Source organism: Crocuta crocuta, unplaced genomic scaffold (assembly GCF_008692635.1).
Source record: "Crocuta crocuta isolate KB4526 unplaced genomic scaffold, BGI_CrCroc_1.0 scaffold45, whole genome shotgun sequence".
Classification (NCBI taxonomy): domain Eukaryota; kingdom Metazoa; phylum Chordata; class Mammalia; order Carnivora; family Hyaenidae; genus Crocuta; species Crocuta crocuta.
The window spans coordinates 239,188-251,612 of record NW_027530544.1 but is presented as its reverse complement, the minus strand read 5'-3'; positions in this window follow the sequence as shown (position 1 = coordinate 251,612).

The following is a 12,425-nucleotide window of genomic DNA, read 5'->3' as shown; positions in this document are numbered from 1 at the left end:
GATAGAACTATTATGGGCAGGGACTATGTTTGCCAAGTTGAATGACTGGAAGAAGTGGAGTGGATATTCAGAGTTCTGAGTCACTTATGTCTAGTGGTAGAAATTTTGCTCAGAACATAATTATCTAGGAATGTGATAGGAACAGGTTACTTAAACTCTTCACTGCAGTTCATAAGTCATAAATAGGTCATACTCATAGTGCTATTTTATAACAGAGTCTGTAAATTTTTACACAAATGTATTAATGTCAGGCATTAACGTACACAAAGCACTAGAATAATGCATGGCACATAACATACACAACATAAATGTTTTCTTTTTAAACTTTTATTATTTTAGAATATTTGTCATTGATGAGGCATCTGGGTGGCTCAGTTGGTTGAGTGTCTGATTTTGGCTCAGGTCATGATCTCACTGTTCGTGAGTTCAAGCTCGTGCTGACAGCTCAGAGCCCGCAGCCTGCTTCAGATTCTGTGTCTCCCTCTCTCTGCCCCTCTCCTGTTTGAACTCTTTGTCTCTCTCTCTCTCAAAAATAAAGAAACGTTAAAAAAATTTAAAAAGAATATTTGTCATTGAAAAAGAAGTCTCTTTACTTGAAATTATAAACTATATTTAACATAGGCTATGTAACAACCTTAACACATTTCTGATAATCAAATCACTGCCTCTGCACCTGCTGATCTTATAATAATTAACTCCCTCAGCATATCAAGTGCAGGAAAATATTACCAATTATAATAGTTAAATAGTTTTGTTGAAAAAAATTTTTTTAAACTATTTTACTAATTTTTATTATTTGCTTATATGATACAGGAAATATACTTTTTTAAAAAAATTCATGAAATTATAGTTTATATATAATATATACAGAAAACTACAATATTTAAAAGAAACCTACATTAGTGACTGCCTCAGAGAAGAAAGAAGGTGGGATAGAACTGTTAAGAATGATTTTTAAGTAAGTGCTTTGGTTTAATCACTATCATTTTTTTAAATAAATTGACTAATTTATATATTTCTTGTGTGATTTACTTAGAGCATACAGTTGGAAAAAGCAACTGGAAAAAATGTGATAATATGTTAACAAATTTTTTTCTTTTTGGTGATGACATCGTAAGTATCTGTTATAATATTTATTGTTCTTTTCTGTGTTTTAAGACATAGAATTTTATTAAGACAAACAACTACATTAACAGAAAATTTTCATGATCATATTAAAAATGATAGAAAATTTAAAAAAATTAAACAGTCATTTCTGATAAAACTTTGGTCAAGGTATGAATAGAAGGTATTTCCTTAACCAAAAGAGTTATATATCAAAATGGATAAATACTTGGGGCACCTGTGTGGCTCAGTAGGCTAAGCATCTGACTTTGGCCCAGGTCCTAATCTCACAGTTTGTGATTTCAAACCCCATATTAGGCTGTTGGCTGTCATCACAGAGCCCAGTTCAGATCCTCTACCCCCACTATTCCACCCCTGCTTATGCTCTCTCTCTCTCAAAAATAAGTATTTTTTAAATGATAAATACTTAATAAGAGACATTAAGAGCATTACTATTAAAGTAAAGAAAAGGTAAAAAGGTCCTCTAACATAGGTACTGTGCATCATTGTACTGGTGTACCTAGCACATGAAACAAAATATGAATAAGAAATAAGTACATTTGACCACCCAGCCTCTTTTGCCCCTCAATTTTTACCATCAACTGCAGCAAGGGCAACAATGTAAGTAAGCCTTTTAAAAACCTTGCATAAGATACAGAAATAGATTTTTTCTTTTTAAAAATTTTTTTAAAATGTTTTTATTATTTATTTTTGAGAGAGACACAGCATGAGTGGGGAAGACTCAGAGACACAGAGTATGAAGCAGGTTCCAGGCTCCGAAAGCCCAATGTGGGGTTCCAACTAAAAAAAAAAAAAAAAAAAAAAAAAAAAAAAAAAAAAAAAAAAAAAAAAAAAAAAAGGAAAAGAAAAAAAGAAATAAGTAGTACAACAAAAAAGCAAAAGTGTCATTATTTGCAAAATTCCAAAAGGTTTATCTTTGAAAAATCCACTGAAAAAAAATAATATTGTATAAAATAGTTCAACACATTGGAAGAATAGAAGATTGTGATGCAACCATCAAGTGTTTTAAAGCAAATAAGAAATGTAATGTCAACATTATACTGAATGAAATAAGTCAGTCAGAGAAGGACAGGTATCATGTTTTCACTCATATGTGCATCTTGAGGAACTTAACAGAACACCATGGGGAAGGGAAGGGGAAAAATAGATACAAACAGAGAGGAAGGGAGGAAAACCATAAGAGACTCTTAGAAACAGAGAACAAACTGAGGTTTGATGGGGGTGGGGGAGAAGGGAAAATGGTTGATGGGCATGGAGGAGGGCACTTGTTGGGATGAGCACTCAGTGTGCTCATAAATATAATTTATTGTCAAATTGGCTTACATACAACACTCAGTTTGTATGTAAGCCAATTTGACAATAACTTATATTTTTTTAAAAAAGATCCTGTATGTAAGATCCTCAAAATATAGAGAATGCCTAAGAATATAAGAATATATCTAAATGGGGGCGCCTGGGTGGCTTAGTCGGTTAAGCGTCCGACTTTCGCTTAGGTCATGATCTCACGGTTTGTGGGTTCAAGCCCCGCGTCGGGCTCTGTGCTGACTGCCAGCTCAGAGCCTGGAGCCTATTTAAGAGTCTGTATCTCCCTCTCTCTCTGACCCTCCCCTGCTCACGCTGTCTCTCTCTCTCTCTCCTAGAAATAAATAAAAATATTTTTTTAAAAAAAGAATGTATCTAAATGAAATGTCTACAAACTATATGAAATAAATTATAAAACCGTGTAAAGGGTGTAAATGATCATTTCACTCATATGTGGAATTTAAGAAATAGATGAACATACGGAGAAAAAAGAGAGAGAGAGACAAACCATAAAACAGACTCTCAACTATAGAGAACAATCTGAAGGTTGCTGGAGGGGAAGTGGGTGGGAGGATGGGTTAGATAGGTGATGGGCATTAAGGAGAGCACTTGTTGTGATTAGCACTGGGTGTTATATATAAATGATAAATCCCTAAATTCTACTCCTGAAGCTAATATTACACTGTATGTTAACTAACTGGAATTTAAATAAAAAATTGAAACTAGAAAGAAGCATATTACATTCTTGAGATAAATGAGTAAATATCAGAAAAATGTCAATCTCCTCTTCCAAATAGCTCTATAACTTCAGTTTGATCCCAATCAGTATCTTTTTTTGTTCTTTCATTAATTAAAACAATTTTTAATTTAAATTTAATTTTAATTTCAGCCATAATTTTTAATTTACAGTTCAATGCAATCGATTTCATAACATGAGAAGTTGCTCTGAATCAAAGCATAAATACACAAACACAATATACAATCCAAAGTAGGTGGACAGCATTCAGGCATGAAACAAAAACAAATGTTCATTCACATACAGTAGCTTGAGATCTGTTGGAAATGGTTGCTGGTGTGGGTTCCTAAAGTTGGGAAAAATGCTTTGGTTATCAAGACTACTGTGGCCACATGAGATACTGGAACATTTAAGCATCAGTGGATGAACATGTGAACAAAAATATTAGAGGGTCTATTTTTAAAAAGCTTTCTATGCATCAGACAGTTGTGAAAAGATGTACTTTCCAGAATCAAGCCTTCTTTAGGCTTAGGTTCTAATCATCTAAAAATATTGACTAACAAAAAATGTTTCAAATGTGGTTATTCTTATTCAGAGTTAAAAAAAAAAACATTTACAGAAAGACTATAAAAGTTTTTCTGAATTTATTGTAAGTAAGCTTCCAGTCTTTACTTCACAAATACTTGATTTACAATTTTGGCTCCTGTCCATATTTTGTTTTTTTAATTTCAAGATTTGTTAATTTTATCTTCACAATAGAGTTTTTTAAATTGTAAAAAAGTATTCAACATAAGGAGAAATAAAAAGCATTTTGAAATTAGTTGAGGTCAATGTACTCCTACTTTTTGGAATCAGTTTAGATAAATGAATCTAGCACTCTTGTTGAATAGGAATGGGTGATATGTATATATGCAAGATTTGCTCATTATGCTTCAGTCTGGGGTAGATTCAGTGCCTTGGCACATGTCAACTACTACATAAAAACTCAAATGCAATGTCAAATTCAAAGCCTCAGAGGAAAGAGTTCAGTTCCCAAGAAAGAGTGATAGCTCAACAATGTAAAACTTTATATAGACTACACTGGCATTAAATCAGCACTGCTGAGACAATACATTGAGGATTTACAGCAACACTTGGAAGTTCCTTCCAATGTACACATAAATAGAATTATGGAAGCTTTTTGTATTACCTGTTTCATGGCCTTAAAGATTTGAAGAACCAAATGAAAACGGAATCTGTTGACATCCCATCCTTTATATCTAGGTAAGATAAGATGTATTCTCATTTTCAAGGTAGAATTTTACCTGTCCATACTTCTTAAGCCAACTTTAAAGACCATGTCTTAACTAATCTTGGATGTTGTCTCTTCATCTTGTACATGAAAGTCAAGTAGATTTAATAGACATTCATCATCCATACAATAGACTCTTCATATGTTCCTCAAACCGATCAAACTTGATCCTCAACATTTTCTATGTCAATAAAATAAAGTGTGCAATTAGCAGATTCAACAAAGAAAGACCTGTTTTTTCCTTGTCACACTGGATGTCTAGACATCATTTGGATTGGGCATAGAAGTTGGGGAAGTATAGGTGTTTCTTGGCCTGAGTCTCTTAACAGTAGAGATGTTGAAGAGAACAAGATCAGGAAGAGACTGGCTGTTGACTACCCAGCACGGCCAGTTGTCATGGTGATGGCATTAGCTGGATTGGAGGCAGTTAAGGTATTCTGGGAGGGGTTACTTGAAAGTGTTACAACAGTTGTTTGATTTGAATAAATCTGTGTGGGTAGGAGTAGTTCCAGAAGAAGCAGCCCCAGTGTAAGCTTGACCACCATCGCTCTGCCCAGGTCCCTTTCACCAGCATCCGTGCGCTGCCCCTCTCACTCGACGCCACATGAGTGGAGACCCACTGGCTCAGGGTGGGCGGAGGCAAGGTCTCTAATCAATATATTAATAAAAATTTTTATGGAGTTAAACAAGATGGCTCCAATATCGGGAAAAGAAATTATCCAAAAATATGTATTATTTTTATTTTTATTGTTAAAAGGAAGAGAATGAGCAAGACTGCCATCTAACATATTTTAAATAGGTAACATATGGAATGCTGCAGTGTTGTGCCAAAAAGGTTAAGTTAGAGCTACAACAGCATATAGAAAAAAACACTAGTATAGATGGAAAAATGGCATTTCCAGGCAGTAGGAATAGAATGAGTTGACATTAGTGTATAAGAAATTATGCTCTAACTCACAAAATTCAAAAGCAATTACAGATAGATTCAAGTTTATTTTTTAAAGTTTATATTGAAATAATAAAAGAACAAAAAACTTAAATGGTTAAAATAAATTGCATCAGACTAGAGAGACATGTAATATATATGAAAGGATTCATATCCCTATTTTGTAAAAATTTTTTTTCAAAGATAATGAGAAAAAACAAATTACATCATAAAATTGGGTCAAAGGTATGAAAAATAATGTCTAGAAAGGAAGGTAAAAATGTTTAAAATGGTGGAAAATGCTTACACTAGAGATTTGTAATATGTAAATGAACACAATGAGTTAATTTTTCTCCCAAAAGATTGGCAAGAAGTTTAACTATAAATCAAGCCTTATTGATAATGTTGGGGAATGCATACCATTATTTATAATTAGTGGAGATACGAAGTGGTACAAAATTAGAAAAGAAATTTAACAATAGCTTTCATTTTAATACACTTCATACCATTTAACCCAGAATATTTATCACTGGTAATTTAAAATGTTAAATTCATCAGTAAAAAACTGGTGAAATAACCTTGTATATCCATAGCTTAGAATAGTACCCTATCATATATATTTTTAATTGTGGTGAAATACACATAATTTAAAATTTATTATTGTCATCATTTTTTAGTGTATGGATCAGTAGCATTAAGTACATTCACACTGTGGTGAAACCAATCTCCAGACTGTTTTCATCTGGCAAAGCTGAAACCCTATACCCATTAAATAACAACTCCCCATTCCTCCCTCCACCAGCTCTTGACAACTACCATTTTGTTTTCTTTGTATGAATCTGACTACTCTAGATACCTCATGCAAATAGAATCATATAGTGTTTGTGTTCTTGTGACTTGCTTATTTCATGTAGCGTAATGGCTTCATGTTTCATCCATGTTATAGCATGTATCAGAATCTCCTTCCTTTTCCAGGCTGAATAATATTCCATTATATGTATATACCACATATATACATATACACAACCCCACATATTTGGGGTTTTTTTTTTGTTTTGTTTATCCATGTATCTGCTGATGGACACTGGACTGCTTTTATCTTTTGGCTATTGTGAATAATGCTGTTATGAAAAAATATATACAAATACCTCCTGTAACCCTGCTTTAAGTTCTTTTGGGTGGAATTTCTGGATCATATGGTACTTCTATTTTTAATTTTTAAGGTATCACCGTACTGCTTTCTGTAGTGGCTGCACCATTTTACATTCCCACCAACAGGGCACAAAGATTCCAATTTCTCCATATTTTTGCTAGCACTTGTTATTTTCTGTTTGTTTTTTGATAGTTGTCATCCTAATGGGTGTGAGAGGGATATCTTATGGTTTTGAACTGCATTTGCCTAATGATTAGCTATTTTGAGAATATTGTCATATGCTTGTTGGCCATTAGTATATCTTCTTGGAGAAATGTCCTTTTATTATCAGATTTTGCTTTTGTTGCTATTGTTGTTGTTGAGTTGTAGTTCTTTATCTATTATGGATATGAACCAGAGATATGATTTGCAAATATTTTCTCCCATTCCATATGTTGCCATTTTACTGTTGATTCTGTCCTTTGGTGCATAGAAGTTTTTCACTTTTACATTATCTAATTTATGTATATATACTTTGCCTCTGTTTGTGGTACAATCTCTAAGAAGTCATTGCAAATCCAATGCCATGAAGCTTTTCCCCTATGTTTTCTTATAGTTTTACCTCTCACATTTAGATCTTTGATCTATTTTGAGTTAATTTTTATATATGGTTAGGTAAGAGTCCACATTCATTTTTTTGCATGTGGATGTCCAGTTTTTCCAACACTATCTATTGTAGAGACTCTGCTTTCCTAGTCAATGGTCTTGGCATCCTTGTCAAAAATCAGCTGACTGTATACATGTGAGGCTATATTTCTGGGCTTTCTATTCTTTTCCATTGGTGTATATCCGTCTTTATGCCAGTATTGGTGTGATCACTGTAGTTTGTTTAGAAATCAGGAGTATGAGACTTTGTTCTCCAATTTTGTTCTTTTCAAGATTGTTTTAGCTATTTGTGGTCCTTTAAGATTCCATATGAATTTTAGGATAAATTATTGTATTTTTGCAAAACATACCATTGGAATTTTGATAGGTATTGCATTAAATTTGTAGACTGCTTTGTGTAGTCAATATGATGCCTTCCAATTTATGGTCACAGGATTTCTTTCCATGTATTTATCTACTTTTTAATTTCTTTCAGCAACATTTTGTAGTTTTTAGTTTACAAGTCTTTTGCTTCCTTGATTTATTCCTTAGTATTTTATTCTTTTTGATGCTATTATAAGTAGAATTGTTTTATTAATTTCCTTTTCATATTGTTCATTGTATATAGAAACTCAAATGATTTTTGTCCAGTGATATAGTTTTTAGAAGGTAGATATGAATGTACAAAAATTTTAGGATACATTATTGAATAAAAACAAGTACATGTTTCAGAATTCAGTAAGATACAATTTATGAAAATAAATATCTATATACATTTATATACTACTCCTCTATAAATGAGATTTTTTTCACATTTGCCCTCTATGGTGGACCACAATATTCCTGTGTGATATTATGATTTATAATAAATATATATGTCAGTCTTTGTCTATGGTTCCTGGCTCACAGCTTCTAAAACCCTTGAAATTTCCTAACTGATAAGAACAATGGGAGCATCTTTTGTTATAATAGCATTTGGCCTCTTGTCCTCAGTCTTGAAAATTCCTCCATCATAAAGGTGAAATGGGTGTCTTGATATTTATAAATGCCCCTTTCAATCACAACTGAGTTTATGTTAATAAGGTGACTTTTCTAAATCCCCTAAAGATGGAGGTAGGGAGCTATTTGCCAGGGAACTAATCCTGATTAGAAGATTGGAAGTTTCTAGTCCTACCACTGATTTGGGGGGATGGAAGAGGACATGGAGGCTAAATAAATCACCAGTGACAATTATTTAATTAATCATGCCTATGTATTGAAGCCTCCATAAAAACCCAAAGGACATGGTTTGGACAGCTTCCAAGCTGGTGAATCAGATGCAATGATGTGCTGCTCAGCCAGGCCCAAACAGATTCCAAGCAGATAGAAGTTCCTTTGTTTGGGACCTTGCCCTATATATCTTGTCATCTGGCTGTTAACTTGTATCCTTTGTGATAAACTGGTAATAATCTAGTGAGCAAACTGGTTTCCTGAGTTCTGTGAGCTACTAGAAAATTAATTGAACCCAAGAAGGGGGTCATGGAAACCTCTGACTTAGAGGCAGTTAGTCAGAAGCAGAGGTGACAACCTGGACTTTGGATTGGCATTTGAAGTGGGATCCGACTTGTGAGACTGAGCCCTTAATTTGTAGAAACTGAATAAGGCTATCTCTAAGTAGATAGAATCAGAATTGAGATGAATTGTAGGACACCCAGACGGTTGACATGGTTTTTCTGCCCCCCCATAAGAATTGGGTGGGAAATAATACCCTGCACTGGGAAAGGGGTTTTCAGTCCTTTTCTGCATCAGTCTTTCTCTCCCAGAAAAACATTCTCTCTTCCTCTATATCTTGTGTTTTCAGTGTATCTATCCTAATTTAGTCAAGCATGGGTGAAAGACTCTTGGCCTTGATTATGAAATTTATAACTTCCCCTTTTATAATGGGGACATTTTTAAAATAGGTTTTTGAAAAGAAGGTATAACAATGAATAGCTGTTTTAAAATAAATATAAAATACATTTATAAGGCCCCGTGTGAAGAGGGTAATAGTGGAGGAGGGAGGGCAAAGGAGAGTTATAGTCACTGGGACCCCCTAGATCTGGTGGTATCAAGTTCTTACTGGAATCATCCATATTGATAAGAGAATATGACTGGGGATTCTCTGGGGCCAGTCTGTTTATCAAGGGTACTGACATCTGGGGAAGAAAACCTATATGATAAAGGAATGAGGTAGTCATTCATTCCCTGGGAAACAATGTTTTCAAGGGGTCTTGTGTAACAATCTTGGACAATTAAAGTTAATCCTAGGAGCCTCTACATCAGCTGGAAAGTGATTCACATTATACACCATAGAAAAATACTTCAGATGTATTAGTCCATAATGAAACTTTGGTAATATTAAGAGATACTGAACCAATCTTTGCGACTCAGAGAAGGGGGACTTTTAAAAAACGAGATTGTTGAAATACAGTCCTTACATGAATAGATGAGTAAATTAGACAATTAGATGAGATAAAATGCCCATAGATCTCTCATCAAGAACCAAGGAGGACTGACAGTGGGCTAAAATCTTTAAAATGCTAAAATAAAAGACCTGTCAACTTGGAATTCTATATCTATATCCAGGAAAAGCATATTTCAAGAATGAAGGTAAAATGCAGACATTCTCAGGTCAAGGGAAACTATGAAACTCCGTGGCCAGTAGTCCTGTTCTATAGAAATGTTAAAGAAAGTTCTTCAGACAGAAGAGAAATGCTACAAAGGGAAAATTGGAACTTCAGGAATGAAGGGAAGAGCCACAGAAGTGGTAAATACCCAGTTAAATATAATGGGCTAATTTTCTCTTCTTAATTCTAAAATACTGAAAGCAAAAAATTACCACATTTTCTAGTGTTGTATTTTTTTTTACTTTTACTTTTGAAATAATTACAGGCACACAGAAGTTGAAAAAAGAAAAGAGGACAAGGAGTTTCTGGGTACCCTTTATTCAACCTCTCCCAACAGTGACATCTTGCATAACTGTAGTACACTTTCAATACCAGGAAAATGACATTGGTACAATCCATAAAGCTTATCAGATTTCATCAACAGCATTACACAACTTAGACTGCATGGTGGATTGTCTAAGATTCTTCCCAGTCTTCCCTTCTCCTTCACTAGGAATCAGATTTGTGTTGTGATCTGACAGCCCTTCCAGCCTTCCTCATTTTCTCGCACAGGCATTTCTCCTAAAAAAATCCTTGAAGATTTAATCCTACCTGATGTGTGCTTCTTATAGAACCCAGACTGCACCAAAATTCACCTTATTTTTTATATTACCAGTTAATCTACCCTGGAAAATGGGGTTCAGCCTGAGCCAGAAGCATTTACAATTCATTTGACCATTGTAACTACTCCTCCTTTAAGGAGTGCTGTGGGCCCCTAGAAGATGGGGGTCGGGCTGAAATGAAGGCTCACTGTGATCAACTTTGTCTGCTGTATCATGTCAATGCTGTAATCAGTCATATAGATAAAAAGGGTGAGTTTGGGAAGTTCCAGTGACCCCTCTGTTCATTCAGGCACTAGAGGGCTGCACTGGTAAGTCTGTGGAATAAGGTGGAGTGGGGAGTAGAGAGTGATGAGCTCATTCATTTCTTGAGATGCAATGTATTGAAGGCCACTGGTCACTCACATAGTCCCTCTGTGAATTTGAGAGTGACTTTACCTTCCTAAGCCTCTTCCCTCAGTTGAAAAGTAATTGTAATCTCCATCTCACATGACTATAGTGATGATTCACTAAAAGCCTATCTGTAAACCACAAAGCTTATTGCAATATAATGCTCAAAGGATGGGAACTACTGTTATTTAGACAAGTAATTCAGACCATGTAACTGTTCTCCTCAGAACTTTTCCATGACTCCCTAGTGCAGGTGGGACAAATCCCACATCCTCAGTGACCTTGGCCTAGGGAGACTTACAGGAACAGGCAGTACTTCTTATAAACCTGGCAAAAATAGCCCTTGTCTTGAATTGAGTTCTACATCAAACTTTAATAGGTATACAAATCATCCAGGGATATTGATGAAATACAGATTCTGATTTGATAGATCTGGGGTACAGCTTAAGATCCTCCATTTCTAATAAGCTACCAGATGACGCTGATATTACTGGTCTGCAAATAAAGGCTTAGCAAGACTCTCTTTTGCTCTTTAGTATGTGCTCCCCCAGTGGGCATAGAGTCTGCAATTCAAAACCGTCATGACCATTTGGAATATGTGCCCACTTCTAAATCATACCTCCATGTACCAGGGATCACAGACTTCTCTACCCCATGGCCTCGAGCCTGCACAGCCCTTTCCCTGAATTCATCATCCTCAGGGAAAAACATGCTGTCAGTGTGCACCCCTCGCTGTCCCAAGAGGTGACTGTGGGTCAAAGAGGTGTCAACAGAGCCTGGACCTAGGCATGCAGGCAGGGATAAGAATGAGGGCGGAGGGGGTTGGGGTAGCTCCCCCTCTACTGCCATGTTCTGTGGAACTTCAGAGAACACAAGAATTCAAAATCTGAATCTCAACTGCTAGGAATATATATCTGTCAAGGTGAGCAGGTAGAACATATTTTACTTAACAGTTTGATAGCTTAATTTACAGCTTTTAAGTACTTAGATATATAGTATGTGAGCCTCCATTTGTACTCTTGTCTTGGCCTTGAAAATAGCACCTACCAAGCTTTCCACTCTTCTTAGCTGTCTGTGTTGTGGCCACCATGGATTTACTTCAATTCTTTGAGCAAGTCATGAGTTTTCCTGTTTCCAGGTATTTGCATCTGCTCATCTTCTTTTATCTCCTCCTCAACATGACTTGTTACCTACTGCCTATCTTTTCTGTTTAACCAACATGAACACGTAGAAGCTGACTTCTCTTCCCAAATAACTTCACAGTGTTCTCTTAACTCTTTCTTAGCACTATGTACTTTTCCTTCTAAAAGCAATTTCAATTTTAGTTACTCATTTATTTTTCTATTCCTGCTTTATTGTCCCTTTATTTCACCTTTGGAAACAGTTGGCTATGAAGAGGTGATGTGTCAGTGGGAGGAGAATATAGATTATTTTTGCTTTTGCTTGGAAAGTGTTTACAAGACAGGAAAGGAGGGAGGAAGGGAGAGATGGAGTAAGAGAGAGAGGTAGTTACTATGAAAGTTTGGATAATCTAGGGCAGCAGTTGTCAAGTGTGCTCTGAAGGCTCTTGGGGGTCCCTAAGATCTTTTCAGGGGGTTCCTGAGGTCAAATAATATAATAATATATTCATGAGAT